We start from the raw sequence: 24,086 nt of genomic DNA, 5'->3' as shown, positions 1-24,086 counted from the left end.
CGTCCCCTCTGAGAGCTTTGCGGCTGAGTTAGGGGTTCGTTCTTGCCAGCCGCCCCGGGAGAGGGGGAGCAGGAGCGAAAGGGGGTGCGTGCTTGTGCTTCCGGTTGTCTGCAGTGCGAGTCCCAGGCCCTGCAGGAAGGGCCGTCCCGTCCCGTCCTGTCCTGGTGGAGCGAGGGGAGAAGCGGTCGTTGTCCGCCTTTGCGCCGGTTGCCGCGGTGAGGTGGTGTGGGTAGAGTGCCCTCCGTTCCCTAGGCAGCCGCAGCCCTAGAGGAGGCACCTCGCATCCAGGGCAGTAAGTGCGGCTGGGGGCGAGATGTGCATTTTGGGGAGGACAGGGGTGTCCTCTCTTCTCCGGGAGGCCTTCTATTACTTGTTCTCTCACAAGTGTAGTTTTAGAGCTGGGAGAAGATGGGTCAAATGGCTATCGTTTTCACAACTCGATTCCTGCTAGAAGTCCAAAAGAAGCAAGCAAGCAAGCATGTCAACTCTTTTTCCTTAATTTACAGAGGTAACATGTTTGCTAGGGTAGCACATGAGCACCTTTAAATGCTTTAAAAACTCCATGGGCGAGTTTACCCCTTCGGTTCAGGAAAAAGCTAACACAATGGGTGCTTCCTTGTGTACATCCTTTCTAACAAAGGAGGAACGTTCCCAGAGTCCCTGGATATACAGAAAGGTAGTGTCAGTATTAACAGTTTCTGTATGTCAGCAGTTCCTACTTGCAGGTTTTTTCTTGCTCCTGCATTTATTTATTTATTCAGAAAAGACTGCCTTTAAAGTAGTATTTTAAAGCAGGATTTTTTTTAATTATTATTTTTAAATCTACGTGTTTCTCTCAATGGCTTTCTGTTGCTTTGCAGCCCAAACCAAAGACGTTCCTTTCATGTGTTGTTTTAGGTAGAGATCAGTTGTTGGAATTTGTAGGTCGCCAGTCATGAAAGTAAATTTTGGTGCCATGTACTGAATTACAGATACTTGTCATAACAGAGGCACAGGTCCATAACAGAGTTATTGGACCAAAGTATTTTGTTTTGGACAGACAGCAGCTGCAGAAAACTGTCAAAGTTTTGGTGGAGATGTGTCATCCAGTAAACAGTTTTAACTAGATAGAGGAATGTTGCTGAAAAGCCACCAGGAAAAAAGCATTTGCTGCATGCTTCTGCAAGGCCTTCTTGTGGCCTGCTGTGAGCTCCCTTCTTCTGTTATCTCTGGGTTTTATCACTCTCAGATCAACTGATTTAAATCACTCTAATAGCAGAAAATTGATTACTGGCATGGTAGAAGATCTCTTCCAGTTTAGTGAGTTGAATCAGCTTGTGGAAAAGGGTTCGATGAATGGCAGAGCCGGAACACAGGGTGTGGAACAGAACTGACCAGAGAGTAAGGAGAGAAGGAAGAGCAGGAGGAATTTGAATTTGGAAAGCAACGAGATGGGAATGCCATTTCAGTGACAGTAAACAGTTAGGTCAGCTCAGTTGCAGGTCAAGTTGAAGTTCTCAGAGAAAGGAAAAACTGAACTTAAAGCCCCAGCAGATTCTATAGTACATTTTCTAACTGAAACAAGTTTGAAGAGTCTACACTTTAGCAACCTTCTTCAGTCAAAAAGGATTACATTGGTTTTAACACAATCATAGAAATAGATTGCTATTTATCCTGATGTGTGGTCTTGAGATTTTTTGTGAAGCCTTTCTAAAAATCTCTAAAATTCAGTGAATTAGCTTTTAGCACCTCACTCCAGAGGCACTAAAAATAACAAGAGTGTTGAACTATTTCATGTTACTTATTATTTTAATACTCCATATCGTATTGTTGGCACGTGAGTTATATAAACTTGAGGTATGTAAATTATATTCCCTTACATATTTTTTGAAACCAGAATGTGTATATGATAATTATAAATTATTATAATAATTTATATATAATTAAGTAAATAATAATGTGAAAGTTGTAGAAAATAAAAGGCTACCTGGAAAAACAATAACAGCATGTTGCTTTGTGCTTAATAGGGAACATGCTGATTTTGAGAAAAATGGTGCAGTTTTCCTGCTTTTCTGCTTTTATAGAGGCTAATGCCGAGTTGGGAAAAAAAAAAATCGTATATATATATGGTGATTGTAAGTCTACCGAAGATTATTCACAATGAGAGACAGACCACCTCTTTTCTTTCTCCCCTCCTTCTTTCCCTGACATCCATTCACTCTGTAGTCTTTTTAAGGTGGCTTTCGCTGTCTCATGCTCTTGTAATGGAGGATTTTGCTGTGTCCCTTTGAAAGAGGTGTGCACAGTCAAAATTCTCTGAGGATTCACTTACCAGCTTGTCACTTCTAACAGTTCTAATGATGCTTGTGTAGTATATTTGCTACCTTTACCAGAAGCAATCCCTCCCTCCTGTTCTGCCTCCTCTCTATTTTATTTCTGTCTCGGGAGCTGCAGAGGAGAAGGTGAAAATGGAAATGCTTGGTAGTCATACTCTCGGATTAGGTTAAAGAATCAAAATGGAAACAAAAATGTTGAGAAAATCAAGTCTTCATCAACTTCAGTATGCTGCTACAGTATCTCGATTGAATTATTTATAGAGTTAGCTGTGCAGCATTATAGGAAGAGGAAATTAAGGAAAAGCCTGTAATGAAGATGAAGTAAATATAAAAAAGGGGAGAGGGAATCAATAAGACATGCTTTCCTTTCCTGTGAAATAATTTTCTGTCTGGCAAAGTGATCTTGTGAATATATGGGAACAACATTCCACACAGCTTTTTCCGAAAGGTAGCTGTGGACAGGAACTGATGTTAACGGTACCTAGCAAACATAAAAGCCTCATTTTCTCCTACCTCATTCAACTTTTAGCTGTTTATCCAGACTATCAAATTGTAAGTTTTGAAGTTATAAGTTTGAACTGTGTTTTCTTACCTAAAATTACCATTTTGATTTGATAGTATCTTGCAACAAGTCACTGTTACCCTTGCAGAGTAGGTATGACTATAAAAAACAAATGAAGATAATGAAAAATCAGGTCCATCAACTATGATGTTTCAGCTGTTGATTGTTAGCAAGTTTTAACTTGAAAAAGTATTGCCAGTGGCTTAACTATGCATAAATAATGGCAACCTATGACGTGTCATTGGTAAAATAATGTCATTTACTAATACAAGCAAGATTCACATCCTTCTGTGAGCTGCCGCGGGGTGATGGCAAAGTGCAGACCCCAAGAGGGAATTGGTTTTGTAGCTGTGAGCTTGCTATGCCATGCTGACCAAGAAAGGACCAGCACCTCCTGTGCACAGCGGGCTAGTGATTGTAGGAATGGACTCTTGGTTTCTCTCATATTCTGTGCCTTTTCAGTTTCTGATGTGCTTTGATTATTCCGTACCCCCTCTGCTTGTTCTTAACAGGAGGCTCCTTGTTGGCTGTCTCTTTTCACATAAAAACTTTTGTCTGAATTAGCATTGTATGAAATCCAAAAAGTAATGGGCCAGCTTCTCTGCATTTATTGTCAATGGCTAAATACTGTAAAATTGGTTATGAATTTAGAATGCATTTTTGTCATAAGCCTATGGAAATGATTTGTTATATTCAATTACATTTAAAAGATCCATTTTGGATTGTTAGAGAAGTTTTGCCTTAGCAGTGTTGACCTTCTGTTGAAACCAAAATCATAAAGGTCACAGTGCTCAATACACAGCAGTAGTTCACGGTGCAGAAAGCATCTCTTTGAAAAGGCAGAAATGAAAAAGTAGAATACCTAAAATTTCCGACAGGATGTTTTGTTGCCTTTGGCTGTAGTTTATAAAAAGTACAAAAATAAACCTTAGAAAGAGAAAAAGTGATTTGTCATTATTTGAATTTATGTGCAATCAATATCGAGAAAGCATTCCTGAAGACGGGAATGACTTTTGGAAGTGTTTTTAATAATATCAACAGCTACAACACTTCTATCAACAACACTTCTACGTTTATTTTCTACATACTGTGCTGTAAATTTTTAAGAATCTGCAGGGCTAACTGATTTTATGAAGCAGAGTATTATGGCTTGCTGCAAAAAAGATAAAGATTGTTTCATTTCAGATACAATGTTTTATTTCTTCAAACTAAATTTGTTACCATTCTGCAGCAGAACACCATAACGTGTGTAAGTACACCCTGAAATTTACTTGGAAGCAATAGAATTTAAGATGTTCTTTACCTGTCTGGCTGATGATTAAAAGTATGTGCTTGCTGTGCATTTATAGAGATAAGGATGTTGTGTGGGACAGTGTCAAATGCTTTGCACAAGTCCAGGTATATGATGTCAGTTGCTCTTCTCTTATCTACCAATGCTGTGGCCCTACTGGGACCAAACTGGTCAGGCACAATTTGCCCTTTGTGAATGCATGTTGGCTGTCACCAGTCACCCCTCTTATTGTGCTTGTGACTTAGCATAGTTTCCAGGAGTATCTGCTCCGTGATCTTGCTGGGTACTGGGGTGAGACTGACTGGGTCTTCCTTGTTTCCCTTTTTAAAAATGAGGGTTATATTTCCCCTTTTCCAGTCAGGAAAATGAGAGTATTCATAGAGGCAGCTAATGAGTATCTACAAAAGTGCAAATGTGTACTCAGGCTACCTTGCAATAATTAATGTAAATGTGAAACATGCTCTTCTAAGATGGGGCTGCCACACCATCACCTAACTACTCTGTTGTGTGGTCTGAGAATCTTATCTGCAGGACATGGTTTCTAATTGGTCATTTCCCTCAGGCCTAGTCATTGGGTGGTATTTCCAAACCTATAAAATCCTTGAAAGGGGGTAGTGTTTCAAAGTTTGGAGTCCTCCTTTGACACTAAGCATTTTTAGCTGCCAATTAAGTAAACATTCTAGAGGGCTTAACTTGGAAAAAACTATTCTAATTATGTGAGTATTGTATTAAATATATTGGGTTTAGGTTTCTATCTTCTCAGTGATTTAATGATCTTAAGACCTACTCCCATTCTATCCTAGCTGTTCATGGGAGACATTTTGTTACAGGTTTTGCTACTTGCCAAAAGACATCTCTACTTTCGGCTTGCTATCTGTTAAAAATTAAAAACTTTGGAGTATGTTTTAGTTATTAACACAAGCTAGTGTGATTCCCTCCATCTTTCTCTTCAAACTCCAGTCATTGAAGGTCTACAGAGTTCAGATACGTGTGTGTGTGTGTGTATATATATATATATATATATGCACGCTTCCTTAAACTAGTAGGTTAGAAACTGATATTTTAACTAAGTAATATGTGGTTTTGTATGTTGGAGGAGGATATTCTCTTCCATATTTCTCTTTCTGTGAATTGTGAATAGTATTTCTGGAAAATATGATGTCCTTTTCAATAAAACTGCCTGTTAAAATCATCCGCATCTTCACAACTGCGTAAGTGGATGAATTTGGTTAGTATAATCAAGTAATGTAAGACTAACCTGCATTCTACTCTACAAATTGATAAAAAAATATAGCCCAAACAGAAGATAAACAAAAATTTGCAATACTGAGAATTGTTTTAAATAGCCTCACAGTGTCTTAGGATGTTTGGGAAACAAGTTATTAATGTGATGAGAGGGGAAATACTGGCAGTAAGAGTTCCTACTTGAAAGCAAACCTTAAAGAAATAATATGTTGAGTAAGCAGAATTCTTTAGGTTCTTTAGAGTGGAAAGAGGCCTGTTTGTTTGGGGGGGGTGGGGTGGCTTTTCTGTAAGTGCTGATGAAATCTATCCTTGTGTTGTACTGAGGTGTTATGTGCAAAACCAGTTAGCAGAACTGCACCTAGAGTGACATATTGTCCAGGCACATTTTTAACCTGTAAGGCAATATTTAAAAAGTAGTGAGTGGACAAAATTGGATCTCAGCACCAGGTGTTTGTTGCTGTCCTTGAGATAAACTTAGTAATGGGACAGGGCCATGGCCCATTGCCTGGTTGGCTAAATATAAACGCTGTACATGCTTCATATGCATCGCTGTCTTTAACGTGTGGGAGGAGAGAAAAATCCGCAGAGCAACAGATGCTTCATTTTTGTCCCTCTCATAGCACCCTCTCAGGTTCCTCCCTGACCTTCGCTCACTGAAGCTGCAGTCAGTAGTCAATAGGCCTCTGTTTAATTCTTAATCCCTATATGTTGGGAGCAAGTCTATGGATATACCTGAGAGTTAACTGGTCTTTTAAAATAATGTTAAATTTATTTGCATTTGTGATTCAGACTTTTATATAAAAATAAAAAAAAGCCCCAGATTTTTAATAGTTTTTTTTAATATATATTTATTTACTCATAATAAAGGAAAAAAATCTTGCACCACATGGCTGATATTTCTCATTACTTTGGTAAGAATCTTGTCAAAGTAAAGGTTCAAATCTTACTTCAGGGGGGTATTGTGCTATGAAACTGATTCACAGCAAGAACACCTGAGGTTTTTAAAGTACCAAGGAAAATAAAGAGAGATTCTCATTTCATCCATTATGCATGTTTTATAAGAAGTTACAGATTGGGTTGTTTGTGGGGGTTTTGGTTAAAAAAGTGTTTATTGATAGCTGTGCAGCATTCTGTTTCTCATTGGGGGTTGCTGGGTTTGGTTGAATTTTTTTCCTCCCAGTTCTTTGCATGTGCAAATGCAATGTAGCATCTGTCTTTAAGATGATGATTTATAGTGGAAGCTTGCTGAGCTTTGATTGTAGGAATATGGTGGAAGTGTTTTAGTGAGGTACTTTAAGGCTTTGAAATGAGTATTGGTGCTTATTAATGCAATATTCCCTGGTTTGGAAAGAAGTTGACAGTGGCTCTTCAGTTGAAGAATCTCTCTGGTTCACATCACATTACAGTCAGATTGCATCTGAAATCTCAAATTGCTTTGTTTTGCCTTCAGACAGACACTTAAAATGCTGGTCAGGAGCGCTAAGGGCTTGTTGCATAGATGTATGGTTCACTGGTGGTGAAGCACATCATGGGGCTGATTCTTCTCTTAATTTGAACTAAATTATGTGAAATGTCTCTTAAACGAGACATATTGCAGCAACACAAAGTGAGTGTGAAAGGATAGTCAAGCATGGAAACTTTCTGCAGGCTGTTCCTTCTTACTTGCTCATTTCTTCAGCATGTGAGGTGCACAGAAGCCAGGCACAGTGCCAACAGGACATGTATCATGATGACAGAAAGGGAATGAGGAAGAACCGCTGCCCTGCTTCCTCTGCTAAGCAAATACAGATCTCTTTCTACAGTCTGATTTCAGATGTTATATATTTTCAAAATATATCTTGAAGTATAAATTGCTTTAAACTCTGTGGTTTCATATTGTGGTAAATACATATAGTCTGCATATTTGACTTTAATATTTTGCCTTGCTTCCATAAGAATATGCGTTATCAGCTTTTTTAGTGTGTCCTTTCTCCTAATCCACTGTGTCTTTCACAGCCCTTTTCCTCTCTGCATTTTATTAAACTCTAAAAATATGAAAGCCCCTCATTCTTTTATCCACCAAGCCACTCTGGGCCGTTAGGGTCCTGGAGCTTCTTGTATTTTCTTTGCTTTGTAAGAAAACTTTTCCTATGTCCTTGTGTTACCTTTTCTGTCCTCAGATCCTTTTGTTAAGATTTATATTGATCTTTCTGTGGGTCTTTCCTTCATTCTTGTGTCAGGACAAAGCCTGCTGTCCAAGCAATTGCTCACATTCCCATTCCTAGACTCTTGCCTTTCCTCAATTCAAAACAAGTGCTAACCAATATGTCAGTGAACATCCAGTCATATAAATGGTAGACTTCCTGAGACTGTTTTCTGTGCAGTGTCTGTTAGTGACTTGCAGGAACAGATCTGCAGTGTGGAACAGAGCCAGAGAAGCCATGAAGAATGGAAAATGTCCAGGCTGGCTAAGCAAATTGGATTGTATAGAGCAAAGATTGGAATGTGTGAGAAATTAAAATAGGCTGTCCTTAAAAAAGGACCAAAAAAAGGGCAGAACCATTGTTAGGTGTTCTGTCCATCTTCATTTCCTACTGTTATGTCCTGGGTTCAGCAGTAGCAGTCATTTTTCTCCTTCTTGGTAGCCCATGCAGTGCTGTGTTTTGACTTCCGGCCTGGGAACAGCGCTGATAACAATGATGTTTTGGTTTGGCCAAGGACTTTGTGAGGCTCATGCTCTGCCAGGGAGGAGGGAAGCTGGGAGGAAGCAGAGACAGGACACCTGACCCAAACTGACCAAAGAGGTATTCCATACCACAGCACGTCATGCCCAGGATGTAACTGAGGGTTACCCGGAAGGACTGGGAGACTGCAGGGTTGGAGGAGGTATCTGGCAGTGCTTGGGCTGGGGGGGGGGGGGGGCGAGTTATCGGTTGGCTGGTGGTGAGGTGTTGTATTCTCTTCCCTTGTTATTTCCTTTATCATTGTTATTATTGGTGGTAGCAGTAGTGATTTGTGTTATACCTTAGTTACTAAACTGTTCTTATCTCAACCCATGGGAGTTGCATTCTTTTTGATTCTCCTTCCCATCCCTCCAGGGGGAGGCCAAGAAAAAGGGGGGGGAGTGAGAGAGCGACTGCTTGATTTGTGGCTGACTTTGTTTAAATCACGTGTTATAACTGCATTTCTTCCCTTCTTGGGCATCTCTTAGGAACTTGGTGATGATGATACCAGTTATCTGCCACTACGATATTAAGGAGATGTTTCTTCCAAAATGATGAGGGATGTCATTATAATGGAGTTGTCACTAAGCTTCAGTCATGTGGTGGCTTGTAGGGCTGAGCATTCAAGCAAAGCTGTCAGTGCAAACCCTGAAAATCTTTTCAGTTTGCATGTCAAAGATTATCATAGACTTTGATACTATGAAAAAATTGGAGCCTGCTTCATGGAAATTCTGCTTTCCAGAAAGGCAAATCAGTACAGAGTCAGTGAGGAGAAGAGTATGGTAATCTATGGGATTAGAAGTGTACGGTGTGAGATTAGGATCATAATTACACTACACAGTAAAGTATGGTATAGAAATAATCGATCTAACCATCACTAAACTATTTCCAGAAGTGAATTAGTACAGCCATGTTAGTTTGGCATTGAATACATGTAGAGGAAAATTGGCTGTCTTGGTGGTAGGGCACATCGGCTCAAAAGGAATGCGCTAACAGATTTTATACAGCTCTTGTATACAGGTCTAGAGTACCTGTAGTGTACTGCAGAGACTGGCGTGGGTTCCCAAGTCAGCTTGAACCTCTTCAAGTTGCATTCCATGTTGTAAAATAGAAGTGCTAAAAGGATCTTAACTTTAGCCAGGCAAAATGAGTATTAACAGAAAGTATTATTTCTTTCTCTGAATGTACCACCAGAGAGAGAAAGCTCTGTTTAAATTGAGGGACAGTGTTAGTAGAAGAGCGTAAGTCATTGACTGGCTAGGGATACACTGAGTCTAAAAATCAAAAAGAATTTCCTGTCAGGGCAGAGATGCCTTGAGATTGCCATCTGATTGAGTAGTTTAAGAGGGAATTTGGTCAACTTCTGAAAAGTATTAAATGATATGACTGTAAGTGAAGGAGTGGATCATTTGCAGGGTTCAGATCATTCAGGAGTTCCCTTCTATTCCTGTGTTCCTGTGACTCGCAGTTCTGTTCAAGTGTCAGAGTCAACAATAAATTCTACTATTGAATAATCTCAGAAGAGCAGAGTCCTAATTATAACCTTGTGGAGTAATAACCTGCTCATATCTTTGTACATATATTTCAACTATTGTGTGTATATATATATGTATTTCAGTTAACAGAGTTGAAGGGTGAAAGGAGTGGCTTCTCTGGAAGTCAGACACCTTAAAAATGCATAGGGAATTGGGCTTCTTCAGCTGTACAGTTAATGAAACAATTTTATTCAATGTTGTTTCTTTTTAGATAACAGTGATAGAACCAGAGAGGTCCTGGTCACACACATTTCTTGTCTATTGTTTGGCTTTTTTTTCCTTTTATTTTTTTTTTTTTTTTTTTACACATTTCAGTCATTCTAATCATAAGGACTTGAGAACTGCTAAATTCAGCCAGAAAAGTCCACCTGACCTAGTAACCTGTCTTAGTAAGTAGATGCTTCCAGAAAAAATGCAGGGAGGCAGTCATGCTTAGGTGATTTTTTTTTTTTTTTTTTCCCCCCCATGTTCTTGTAGCCTTCAGTGGCTAGGAGACTCTTGTTTAATAGTTACCACTGACCTGCTGAACAGAATGCTGGATTCATAAAGTCATGATTTTTTGATCCATGTGCAGTTTGAGCCTTGCAATGTCTGATGGAAATTAGTTTATTATTACCAATAAAGTGCATGCCTTCCAATATTTGTACTATGAAAACTAGTGATGTCACCAGCTTCCCTTTTTCATAAACTTTATGGCTTAATACAGCTCTACCATGTCCTCCTTCAGATATTTTTTCTAATTCTACCATAACAATTTTTGATAATGGAATGACTGACTGCATATGATATTCATAATGTATCTGGGGCTTGAATGTATATAAATGTGGACCTTTTGTGCTTATTCTCTGTTAATTTTTATATAATTCCTAGATTTCTGTTTGCTTTTTCAAGCACCAGGTGTATTCAGATTTCTTTCCTGGTGATACTGACTAACACCCTATGTATATACATATATGTGTATTTTCCCTTCCTCTCTTGATGTGTAGTACACTTGCTGATGCTAAATAGCCTCTGGCATTTTATTACCCACTCATCATTGAACCATCCTCTGAAGCTTTTCATAGCCAGCTTTAGATTTCCTCAGCCTAATAGTTTTGTGTCATCTGTTGTGGTTTGGTGGTTTTGTGTGGTTTGTTGGGTTGTGTTTTTTTTTCCGGTTGTTTTTTTTTTTTTCTATTATGTGTACTTTTCTACATCATGTATGAATATACTGAAGGACCCAAATCTCTCAATTGGGCCTATGTCTGTGAATCCTGAGAGTTTCGTAGTGTGAATATTTCATTCTGAAGAATAAAAGCCATATAAAGCCTGACTTATAAAAGGCACTCATCCTTTTTTTCCCTTCTTCCTAAAATGCAATATTACCATTTTAGTTTAATTGTTTACTTATTGCATAAGTAGATGCATTTTTAATTCATCTTCGTGATGTAGTTCTGCTATTCCAAAGGTTTGTTGGGCAATGGGCAAATGACAACGAACATTCACTGCTGTTTGATGATTTAATTATCACATATATTGAGTTTCATGGCTTTAACATTTTTATTTTATCAGCGTAGGGGATTCTGGCACATACAGACAATTGAGAGTGATTGTCAGGAAAAAGTATATGAAATAAACTGTTCTTTTTATTTGTTGAATTACAGCATATATAAAGGTTATCTTTGACTCTCTACAATCTTCTATTGGCTTAATCCACTATGCTTACTTATTAAGCTATGAATACCTGCAAATCCTTTAAAGGATTAACTGTATCTGCCTGCTAAGCTTTCCAAGGCAGTTAAAAATAACTGCAGTCTGATTCTACTGACACACTAAAAATTGGATCTACTCTACATTTTGTTGTATTTGCTGCTGCTTTGACAGATGTAACATAGTCTGGAGGTACTTTAACCTTCTATGAGGACTGATTGACCAAGTGTTCTTGAAACCCCTGTTATAACTAGCAGCTGTTTTCCTTTACAGACCATAGAGAATCAGCATTTGTTTTGTCTCATGAAAAATGCCTGTGACCAAGGACATGTAAGATGGAAAAAGAAATTCAGCTTAATACCAGTGCATGAAATAAAAGATCTTTCTCTGTAGAAAAGGCTGTGACTTACACAAGGTGATCTGCAGTATATAGTCCTTTATGTATTGTATGGCTTTTGCTAGCTGCAGTCATTGACTTCAGCAAATATGGGTCTTTTCCACATTTACAGAGTTATTATATTCTAGTGCAATATGAGCATCAATGCTGGATGCTGCTAGGTGTGATTAGGAAGGGAGCCAAACAGAGATTCACCAAAGTGGAAGCCTTACAAGGAATGCGCAAGTTTCTCTTGGTGCTCCAAGAGCATGTGAGACAGCAGTGCACTAAAATGTGTACTGACTGCCTGCTGGATATCAGGGGAGAAGAGTTGGCCTTCACCTTCTTCCTTGGTCAAACAAATTAAATTGTGGAACATATAAAATGGAGACTTTGAGGCAAGGTTTTTCACTGTCTTTTGCAAGCTATTTTTTTCTGAAATCTTGTACTGGTACAACAGCAAAAAAAGCAGAAGTTTCGGTATACAAAACAGCAGAAACTGATTCTAGCAGTTTTAAGAGCTGAAAGAACATGACATGGCATAAAGCTATTCTGCTCCCAAGTGATAGGCCTCAAGCTAAGTAATACTAAAGTGGATACATTTGCTCTGAGATGGCAGAGGAATGTTGAAAACCAAATGCAGTGAGATGTAGGTACTCACAGGGGACAACTCTGTCAGCATTCCTTACCATGAACTCCTGACTGTAAAGCACTATGTACTTGTGTCGTGACTTGCCAGCCACCATGTCAGATTGTAAAGCACTGACAAAAGTGTGAAGGAAAATTGGATTCAACCTTCAGTCCCAAAATAATGTTTTACACAGGCTACTAAACTTTTTTTGAGATTGCCTACACCAAGAGCTAAGTAGTTGTTACTTAATTACTTCGTTAATATGCTGTTTAGCAGTGGAAGGGCTATAAGTTTTCCTGCCCTTTTAAATATGTAAGCAAACTCCGCAAAACCCAAGCTGAAGGTTCTAGCTGGATACAATAAGCAGTGTAACTCCATTAACATTAATATGTGCTACTTTGTCTAAAATACTTTTGGAGACTGATAAAGTTTGTTGAGGCAACTTCATGCTGAGCTAAATCAAGAGATCACATTATCCTTTTTACTAGTTCTAGCTAAGGGAAGCCAACAAAAACTTCGAAGAGTGGTAACATTTGAAACTTCTTTTTTTTTTTAAAGTCAATGTCTGGCCATGTGTGGCCATAGCCTCCTTGAGGAAGTGCCACAGTTAAGCAGATACATTGCTTGAGATATTTCAGCAGTGTCTCTTAGAAAGTTGCAGAATTTCTAGAATGCACCGAAATGCACTATGCAGGCAATAGATGGCATGGACTTACCAGGCAGATTATATGGATCTACTTACTTCAGTGTGAATTTGTTTATTTTAATTAGACATATATTGTGTGACTTTTTGTTTTTAGCTGAACTTCATGAAAAACTGGCTAAATTCTATTCAGTGTGTATTTTGGAGGGATAAAATGGAGTTTTACAAAAAGCACTCTCTAATGTAAGCTATTTAGTGCATTGGTATGAATAGCAATCATAATGTTTAGTTTTAAATGGAAAATCTTGTGGAACCCAAGCTTGTCAGGCTTTTGCCAGAAACTTGCTGGTTCTATGCCAACTCATATACCCATCCATGTGGCAGGTTGCCCAGTCTTCCAAAAGCTGCAGCTCCCCCTACATGAGGGATAGCGGCACTTCCAGGGCTGCAGGCTCCAGAGCAGGTGGCCAGGTGGACTTCATCCCAGCTATCACTCAAAGAGTCCCCATGGTGATGGGGTGACGTGCTGTGCAGACTGCTACCCAGCAAGGTGGTAGCTTCAGGTCTGGAGATGTTTTATCTTGTGCCAGCTTTTAGTAATTTTCTAAGAAATTGGTTTACAAGTGGAGATCCTATTCCTGTCACTAAGGAAGAGCTTGTATCCGTAAAGAGGGCCTTATGCATTCAGCATGTCACCTTGTGGCAGTCCTGCTTTCCAAGGTTCATGTAGAAACGACACAAAACGAAACAGCATGTTTAGGGGAATGTTGCTTTTTAAGTTGGAATTTGGCTTCTGACAGAGCACTATGTTTTGCTGGGATTTTGGCTTTTCTTTTTATCTTAACATTGTTTTTGTTTCTCCTACAGATATCTAATTTTAGATTCAACCAGACCTCAGCAACATGTTTTGGACTAACAGGCAATTTTTTAATCAGTTATGTGTTTATTGTAGTTAATACACCCTTGGAATTAATAGTGTATTATAAAGTACTAACCACTACTCAGCAGGCTAATGAATAAGAAAAGCATACAAAGCAATTTTGCTTTCTTTTCCTGATTATTTTTTAATAGTTCACTGCATTTTAAATAGCTTGTTAGAAAACTTATCTTTCCTAATGGAGCTCTACCCCAAAAATAAATCAATTCCACAACAGCAGGCATGGTTAGAGAAGAACTTTTCATGCTCCAGCTATTGCTTGTGGATTGCTCCTAGATGCCATGTAAATAAATCTCTCTTTTACTGAAGTGAAATAATGATGCTGAAAGAGATATGTTAATGAAGCAACTGTGATACACCAAATATTTTATGGGCTATTGCCTGGAGATTATATATTTTTATATATAATTACCCTCAATGAAATTAATGAAGAATATTTAATTAACATAATACACTGTGTATTATTTTTGCACTAGTTGATATGAAAGTATTGTTAACTGGGTTTACAACACTTACAGATTAAAATGAGTTGCCTAACTCCATTTCTGCTGACAAACTTAATAACAACATGCTTATATAAAGTAGACTATGATGATCATATAATCAGCTACATACTGACATAGCTCCAACTGCATAGCTATAAACTTTGCAAGGATTTAGATACAAGCTTAAAGTCCATGCTTAACTGCTTTGTCGGTCTGTCTCTCGTTGCTCTTAACACCATACAAAAGTTATGAAATTTAGCTTATGCTGATATATGAATGTTCAGCTATTTCTGTATGTACCCCAACCTGTGGTTTTTTACTCTTGTTTCAAGCCCAAATAGGAGACTACATCCACTGTGACCTCTATAGTGGTATGCCATGGGTGTGAGCGTGCATATGTGTTTATGTGTTCTCAAAGGCTATGGATATGCCTCATCTAACCAAAACTCCTGTAATCAGGTAGACACATTTAAGAATAAATCCTTTTCCAGTGAATCTGTCCCCAAACTCATGTTTTTGCAGTAGGTGTAAATGGAGTTGTCTTATGGCTTTTGTTTTAAATCACTTACTGCTTATCACAGTTATTGATACCTGGTTTTCATTGTATTTTAAAATGTTTACAGCAAAATATCACATTAGTAATAGTAGCAAAGGTTTAGAAAGCGAATTGCACAAGAGCTGTTTTATAGCCTGAGACTGTCATCTCGTACAAAATATAAGCTCACACACAAAAGAAGGGATGATAAAATCATGGCTTTGGGCAGTGGCTTTAATAAACAGTATAGTTTTTTTTAATACTTAAAAAAGCTAAGATTTTACTAGAAATGTAACCTCATGTTTGTCTTTTGTGTGCATTCTTCCCCAAAATATCATTCATCTTCAATAAGATTTAGTTGGGCTTATATGCTTGACCGAACTAATGAGGGAGATATTAGATTGTCTAGAGAGCTATGGATATATTTAAATAAATAGATTTGTTAAGTGCTCCAATTGTCTTAAAAATCAGGAGCCAAGTGATAATATTGGCATAGGTTAGAATAATAATAAAAGGTATTTTAAATACACATTTCCTTAAATTTAGTTCCTAAAACTTGACAGTGTCCATGTGTCTCTTCAGGTTTTTAGTATTCGCTATATGTACTCTAGCTTCCCCTGGCATATGTGTCCTGTAAGGCAAGGGACAACAAGAATCAAGAAGTAAACGCCTGACTATGTCACAAATCCAGTTAACTCTGACAAGGGCAGTAAAGCCAAGTGAGTAACAAGGCAGTGCTGTCTGGAAGCAGCTTTGTATTTCAGATCTTACTGGAGATGGTAAGACACCAGCTGGACAAAAAAAAAAAAAATACTGAGAGCATCTGAATTTTCTGCATCCACTAAGATCATCTTATACCCTGATGAGGTCACAACTCACTATAGCGTTTTCAAGTGTCAGATCTCATCTGTTCACTGTTTCTAAGCAGCAGAGAGGAGGAGGGAAGCATTCCCCTCACAGAATGTAAAATATGCGCTAATGTCATGACAAGGTAATGCAGTGAAGCAGAAACTGCAGTTAAGATCACACAGCCTCTCCTCAGCCACCACCACTGTGTTTGGTTATGATAATAACCTTCAGTAGATTTCAGTGCTGTCATCCTCAGGCAGAAATTCTGGTGATTGTCTAATCCTAGGACTTAAGCATGTTAAAAGTAGCTTTCCTCTTTCTAGCTCTTGACACGTGTAGTTATCCCATGTCCCAGTTAATGAAACTGAATAATTAAATAATTGCTTTACTGGTCTGCTGCATTCACTCATGTTTGAGACTCAAAAATGTGCATGAATTTCTCAAGTATAGCAGTGTCAATCTCATGATACTCCTTTGGCAAAATCATTTTGTATTTATCTTGAGAAGAGAATCCATTCCTCGGCCTTCTGACTAGAAATATAAAGTCTCCCCTGCATGTTTCTGTGTAGAAGGGAAATACATACTATGTTTACTTTATCTATGTAACTCAAACAACACTCTTACACTTGCAAGTTGCACAGCTTTCTCTCCTCACTCAAAACTATTTCACAATCATGCAGTACCCTCAAGTAAAATGCTCACTTTCCGTTTAATTTTGAGTAATGGAAGAAATTTTTAGGCCCCTAAAGGATTACAAAATATTCAACATTATTGCTGTTAATTGTCGACATTATTTGCAACTCATAATAATTTACTTTTCTAGTTGCCAGAACAGTCAAACATACTGTTTATTAGCTCTAATATGGGCCCTAAAATTGAAGAAAGCAGCTATCCTCAATTTTGAGATAGAGGAAGGAATGTTTATATGGGAAAAAGCATGGGAATTGGGCTTAGCTCATATCTCACAGCAAATTGGTTGGAAATTTCCCAGCACTTTTCTAATCTCTCTATTTCATTGAAACCGAAGTTATAAAAATTATATTAACTTCAGCAAAATTTTCCAAAGGGAGATTTCTCAGCGTTAGAATGGGATTTCTGGTCTAGAAACCAGAAACATACAATGACACAGCGGTTAGGGTATTGAATTATCAGCTTTAGAGTAGGGAGCTGAAAGTTTCCCCTCTCCTAATTCCATGTTTGTATGCACTGCATCTCTTAAATCTTTTCCCTGCAACTTGAAGAGGCCCAAGTTTTGTTCTCATATAGAGGCCAAAAAAAGTAAAAGCTTCAGAAAGTCTGTAGTGCCAGTTTTCTAGTTTACCTCAGTGTTAGTCCTATTTCCTGACTCTGAGAATTTAAAGTGGGGTGAGATGGATAAATTTAACTGTGCAGATAGTCTCTAAGGTCAGGGAAAGGAGCAACCAAAGAATAAATAACGTTCAAGATTGGTTCTAGAGAAAATTAAAAATTAAACGTATCATCATGCTTCTGTATTTTTCTGACTACATTTAAACTTGATCTTCTTGCTACAACTTTGAACACAAATAGACTTTGGCAAATGGATATATGCTGTAGATGCAGCACATGCATATGCTGACATACAGTTACCATATGTCAGTCCACAGTGATTCTCTAGCTCCTGAGACATGTAAATAATTCTGTGAATAGCACTCCATCTTTTCAACATCTTGGAACATGTGACTATTTTCATTATGTTGCTCTTCTCCTTCCTTTGAGGCCATACGCATTTACAACTGACTTAGATTAGGCAGAAAGGACTGATAAAAAGAAAGTAAAATAGCTTTGAAAGATTTCTACTACAGTCAAATATATTTGGAACTTGAAGAACCAACATGAACCTTTGAAACAAAATAAAATCTGTATCTATCTGTATAAGCCAAGAAAACACTATAGGGATTGGAATTTTTGTCCTGGATTCATCCAGGGTCATATACAATATTTATTTCATTCCTAGTATGTTACACAGCAAATTAAAGTTTAATTAAAAAAAAACAACAAACAAATTCCAAAACAATGTCTTTAATCATATAACATTAAATACCGACGTTTCAGCTTGAACTGGAGACTGCTGAGTCAGAGCCTTACAGTCTCACACAGAGAACAATGATAGCTGCCAATGGAGTATTTCCTGTTGGTTTTATACAGCAAACAAAATAAATAGGGTATCTTCATATGCTCTGCAGATGTGCAGTATGAAAGCATTTAGATCAAGTTTTTATAAAGGCCTACTTTGTTTTAAGCAAATAATAGATAAACAAACCTCCTATCCCTTAAAATAATCTGTCAGATTAATCTGTCAGAATAATCTTAATGTCTTTCAGCAATTGCATGACATAAAATACACTCTTGTGTTCTTAATTTACTAACAGTTTTGAAGGAAAAATAGTTTAAATTTACTTGAATGCCTATAAGAACTTCTTTAAAAAAGGAAGCATGATGAGAACATACACAAAGATTCTACTGCACTGTGTGAAGGTAGAAAAACTGTACTGAATACTTTTAGTGGCTTTTGCACCACCTCATCTAGGCTTTTGCATCAGCTTACCTAGGCTCATCTAGGCTTCATCAGTTAAATACTTCATTTGTATCTTTAGAGAAAAAGAATTGCTTTATACTTCTCAAAAGACAAATGGTATTTTTCTGAATGTCTGGAGAAATGCTGAGAATAAAAACTACCATAAACAAGTAATTAATAAGAATTTACTTATCTTTTCTGATTTATAGATTATTCCTGCCTGGAGACATAATTTCTGAGTAAACTCCAGCTTCCTAACTGTTGCAGTACCAACGAAAGCAAGCATTAGACTTCCTTACAAAGTGTATGTCAGCTTAGGCCAGCACAACAGGAAGAATTCTTTTGACTGGGCTGAAAGAACCAGCATTTACTCAAAGCCTCTCATTCAACACAGGTACATTCACTTTCTGTTTCTGCATCTCCAAAATGGTCAAAGTGCTCTGCAATGTAGGAGGGCATGAAGTAGTGCTTGACATGTTGGACATAAACATGTATGTCATGCAGACATCTCACTGTTACGAATACATCAGTTCCTGCTTGTGCTAAAAGGCACTGATGTGATCACAAAATGGGTTAGAGATCCGTTTGCTCTTAATTGTGCAACACTGGACATTTTGGCCCTCTGCAAATTAAGGATTGGGTCTTAAAAAAGTCTTTTCTGTCAATTTGAGTGTTTAAAGTGGAAACCAAAGTTCCATAAGCTTTAGGCTAGCCACCTCTACAGGAAGGCAAACAACCCAAAATGTATGGTCATGTATATATGCTTTTCCTTCCACAACTACCTTGATAACCAGATTAATTGTAATTGGAAACACAATTTTCTTCTGGATGACACTGGAAGGGAAAAATGACAAAGATGATATAAAACCTTTTTTTGTTTGTTTCTTACCCAAAGAAAGCCTTTCATGGCACAATTTGGGTGATCCTGGACTTAAACCCACTAACAGAAAAAGATAATGGTGCTATTATGGGAGCTAAATGGAGGGAAAATATGTAACAGTACTGTGTACAAGCAATATCAGATGAGATCTAGAATAAGGGGGAGGTAAGTGATGCCATGAAGGACTTATTTGTCAGGTACTGTAATTTGAGGAAAAGATGAGCACCTCTTTTCAAAGGATAATAATAGAAATTTATGGAGTCTGTTGTGGCATCATTCCTCTAAATCCGTTATGCTCCGTTGCTCATTGTGTTTGTCAGCTCTCACAAGCTTTTTACCTGCTTGTTCTCTTTCCACACCTGAGTGTTAATGGGGTCCTGCTTGCCAAGCTTGTCTCCCAGGCTCAGCATCTCTATTTGATTGTGAACAAAGCTGTCACAGGGGTAAGCGCTGTCGGAAAGATGTTCTGCCCCTCTTTTTCACTTGTGAAAGCAAGGTGTAAGAAGGTATTTTCCTTGCACTTGGTGGCACTCCCTTGTGCCACCAAGCAATGCGTGTTCTAGCATCAGATGGAAGAACAGAATCTGAAACAAGTGTCAGTGTCACTTAGAAACTGCAGACATGAGAAAAATCAGGGGGCTTCCTTTGCCTGTGAAGTTTTTATGTAGTCAGCAGAGGTCGATGTGAAATGTATCTGCATGAGACAGGGGAAAGTAGAACTTGCTGCTTCTTAGAAGTCCTGTGGTTGAGGAAGTTTTGTGAGATAGCTTTACTGCAGGGAGTTTCCAGATGTGTAAAGGAGGTCTGTGGTGCCCAGCCGGTTCCCACCTCATGCAAAGTAATTTCTGTGTGAGAATATACCAGAGAGTGAGAAACCTCAGCACCAGCAGTTTATGGCCAATCTACTGCTGCTGCTCCAAGTGAATTGATAAAGTAAACACAGCCTATGGTGGCTTAGTCACTGCTCACAAACTGAACGAAAACTGAAATGGTTTGTGATGCATTATAATATTCCAGGAAAATATATTCTGTAGCGCTCTGAAAGAAAAAACACTCTATTTAAATGAGCTTCACAGAAGTGCATTTTATTGAATTTGAAAGGCAGATTCAGAAAAGAGGATTAGCAAGCTGAGACTAATAGCTGCATTTGACATACTCGAATTTACAGTAATTCGCTTTAGGTAAGAACTCCATCTGTAAGGGGAGAAATAATACTTAAACACTCCTTACTTCATGGTGTAGTGCCACCTAAGGGTTAAGAGCTTTTAAACCTGAGAGTGGCTTCCTATGGACAGGGCTTTGACCCAACCTGGTCTGCCCCTGGTCTGAAGGTGTCTGCCCGTGGCAGGGGATTGGAAGCAGATGAACTTTAAGGTCTCTTCCAACCTTAACAATTCTATAATTCTGTTAGTAGCAGAGAAAGTCTTTCTCACATTATTAAATTGTTTGTATTTTGGAACTTACTTGGCAACAGGCTGCTAAGATTTCCATGTTGTTACATCTGGCAGAATTGTAACTTTCCCAGTTCCCGATGGAGCTGGCCATGCTCTTCTGTCTCTTCAGTAGTCTGTCAGATTTGGGATGTTGCAAATCCTGATTTTCTCCCCTGCTAACCAGGTCTTCTGTGATCAGTGAAGAGGTTATCTACATCTACTGCTGCAAGGCAGGGTAGGAGATTGCTGCCTTGCTGGCACCGAGTCTGCAAGAACTTAAAACAGAGCCAGGAAAAGTTTGCTTTGTGAGGCCAAAATAGAGAGGAAACCCTGGCCTGCTTCTACTTAGTTTACTAAAGGAAGGTACTTTAGGGATGAGATGAGGGAGGGATGAGATGCTGGGATTACCCTCTGCCTGTGGGCAGATGTGCTTTATTCCTCCTCAAAATTCCCCACCCCTCAGCTTGCACATCACAAATTACAGTTGGCTCCTTTGGGCTTCTTCTGATTTAGCCTAGAAATGGGCAAAAGAAAAACATAGAAAACCTGCCCATCTCTGTACCATGTTTGTTTCTTCAAACTGAGTTTGGGGCTGAAAGCCTGAATTGTGGTCACTTCTTTTTTTTTTTTTTCCTGACAAACCCAAAACTCCAAGAGAGGTAATACTTTAGAAGTAGGGTTTTTCCACACTTTTTTATTCTCAAATCGTATTTCATTTTATACTGTATCTTCCACAGCAGATGGCATACCTACCTTGCTGAAACTAGAGATGCTTTCTGTGATCTGCTCAGTTGGCAAGATCTGCTGTATCTCAGGCAGAATGCACATGATACTGACATGGTCAGGCAACTGTCTCACCTGTCCTAGGAGGAAGCTAATGATGGATTCACAGTATTTTTGAAGGAAAAATGTTAACATTTTTGATTGCATGACTGTATGCTTCAACTGTCATAAAGAGCAGGTGTTTCTTTCCTTCCTTCTGTACCCTACACACACACAAGCAATTAAGTTTTAAGTATTAATATGAGGAAAGACCTGATTTTATTTGTGTTAAGTCCTTTTTTGAAATCACCACACTGAAAAAAAAAAAAAAAAGCCAGCTGACAAGTATTGTTTTGTCTGTCCCTTCGAAATGGGGGGAAAAGTATTTTGAAATGGCAAGACACAAACTTGGCAAAATGATGCTGGAAGAAATACCAAGCATTGCTGTAAGTGCCCCTCAGGTAAACAAGCCCTTTGGCAAAATCGTAGCACAATGGCCAAAGCAAACTCTTTAAGACTGTCCTCTTGATGTCATGATGTAGAAGAGGGGAGCAGCTGGATACCAGGGCTGCCACAATTAAAACTGAATGAACTTTGACAAGATTGTTAAAGAAAAGCTACGGTAGGGAATAGTAAATTCATGGTGGTGCAGCACACTGGAAAAAGCAGACTGCTGCTTAGATACTGGTGATAAACACTGTGACAAGCCCAAGAGAGCAGGAGACAGACATTCGCATCAGCTCCACGTTAGGCGCCTTTTGCTCAGGGTGGGTTTTTGGTGATTGTCTTGTTTTCATTAAGTCAGAGAGAATATGCAGTTACAGAAGTAGTACAGTGCTTTTATATATATATAGGTTCTATTGCTTACCAAAAGTTTTTACATATGTGTGCATATGTGTATATAAATACATATATAAATAAATAATTACCCTAGTAAATACATACACATGAGAAAACTTGCTATTGCAACTTTATGGGCAGTTATTTTCTAATACAGATACAGGCTAATGTCTGGGTCAGCAGATATTTATTACAAAACATAACAACAAATTCAGAGACTTGGAATAAGGATTATCTCGTGTGTATGTGTAAAAGAAATGCTGAAGATTGGAGTTAACGTGAAGAGGAATTGGAGAAGTGGTGATTAATGGAAGTCATTAGACATTATATGGAATGTTCAGAATTTAAATTACAAAATAAAAAGAATGATCCTGCTCTTGAAGTTCCTGAAATAATGTTTTTGGAATATGCATTTTATAGGGCCTGATTCATTGAAAAGCTCTGATGGTTTAGAGGCGATCAAAGCTGGTGTGTCTAAAAGTGTGTTTCTTTCTTTCCAACTGTATCCTTCTGCTAAACAAAGTATCCCCATTCCTTACAAACCTTGGCAGTTGACTGTCCCTGTCTCAGGAGCTTGACTCCAAGTGACAGAAACACAGAGCACCCTTTAGTGCCTGGGAGAGGAGAATCTGGGGCCGCTTTCCCCTCACCTCAGCCCCGCCCCCCCCCCCCCCCCCCCCCCCCCGTGGTATGTGGGATCAGAATGGGGGATCAAAAGAGAAGGTGGCTCCCCCAGACTCGTCCAGAGTCTCTACCCAAGAGTTGTAACAATATGTGGCTGCTGGGCCTACAAAGACACATCTAAGCAAAGGTGAGCACTTAAATATTGTATATAATGTATCCAAAATACTATATATAGTATATCCAAAATACTGTCTGTAGTATATCCAAGTAGTTATAAACACTTAAGAATCTTTACAACTCTACCAATGTAATTTATCCCATGCCTGGTACTTCAATGACAAAGATAATGGCAATAACATGCTAACTGTCATCTTCACTCTGGTGAGGGTTACTTTGCCCCTCAGCGCACAGAGCTGCAAGGACCTCTCGGACTGGCGGTATAAATGTGGGGTTCGCGGGGGCTGGACCAATGCTCAGCGCTCAGCCACTTCTCAGGCTGGAACTCGGGCTGCAGGCATAAGACCACCGACGGTGGTGGCGAGCACCTTAACGATACTTAACACAGTCCAGTTAGGCTGATAACCCACATTAAACTAGTATTTTGAAGGTTTCCCCGTCACCAGACGGTGACACCTGAAGCAGCCCCGGTTCACTGCTACCGACACAAGCTGCTCCTAAGGGGATCCCGGCACGTCAGAACCGGATGCATTCTTGAACAAAATACGTTCGAAACAGCGGCCGACACCTGCCCCTCAACCCAGTGTGGCGGAAGGACCGGAAAGCACCTACACAGAAGTGGCCATTGCCCTCCCCAAACAACCCTGCCTTCCGGCATGCCACAGCAACCAACATGGCGCCTGGTGGCCCCCAGAACGGAACGCAGCGCGCATGCGCCCCCTCTCCCCCAGCGGGAAGCGTTGCGGCGTCCTGACGCCAGTTGCACGGTCCCCCGGCAACGGCCGTACGTCGCGCGGCGGCAGGGAACCCGGAAGCTGCGGGCGAATAGGAGCGAGCGGCGCAGGCAGCGGGGCGGGCTCGGCGCGCGGAGGGTGGTGGCGGCGGCGGCGGCGGCAAAGTAGTCCCGCGGGGGATAGTGGCTGATTTGCGGTAGTGTGGTTGGTGCTCGGCACTGCGGTGTGCGGAAAGTACTCTCGGCGCTGTTCGGGCCGCACGGCTGCACCGCGCAGCGGGGGAGATGGCAGCCGACAAGACTGCG

At 39.3% G+C, this 24,086-nt stretch overlaps 1 long non-coding RNA gene across 1 annotated transcript; it reads left to right on the top strand.

The window, feature by feature from the left end:
• The first annotated feature begins 173 nt into the window (after positions 1-173).
• LOC130607631 (uncharacterized) lies at positions 174-22,139 on the top strand. Its single transcript, XR_008974295.1, has 3 exons — positions 174-292; positions 18,541-18,725; positions 21,382-22,139. It is a non-coding gene; the product is annotated as an uncharacterized LOC130607631 (long non-coding RNA).
• Positions 22,140-24,086: the final 1,947 nt, after the last annotated feature.

This window comes from Pezoporus wallicus, unplaced genomic scaffold (assembly GCF_028554395.1).
Source record: "Pezoporus wallicus isolate ANWC-B61680 ecotype Strahan unplaced genomic scaffold, APGP_CSIRO_Pwel_v1 contig_3181, whole genome shotgun sequence".
Classification (NCBI taxonomy): Eukaryota; Metazoa; Chordata; class Aves; order Psittaciformes; family Psittacidae; genus Pezoporus; species Pezoporus wallicus.
This window is presented reverse-complemented; position numbering and strand designations above follow the sequence as displayed.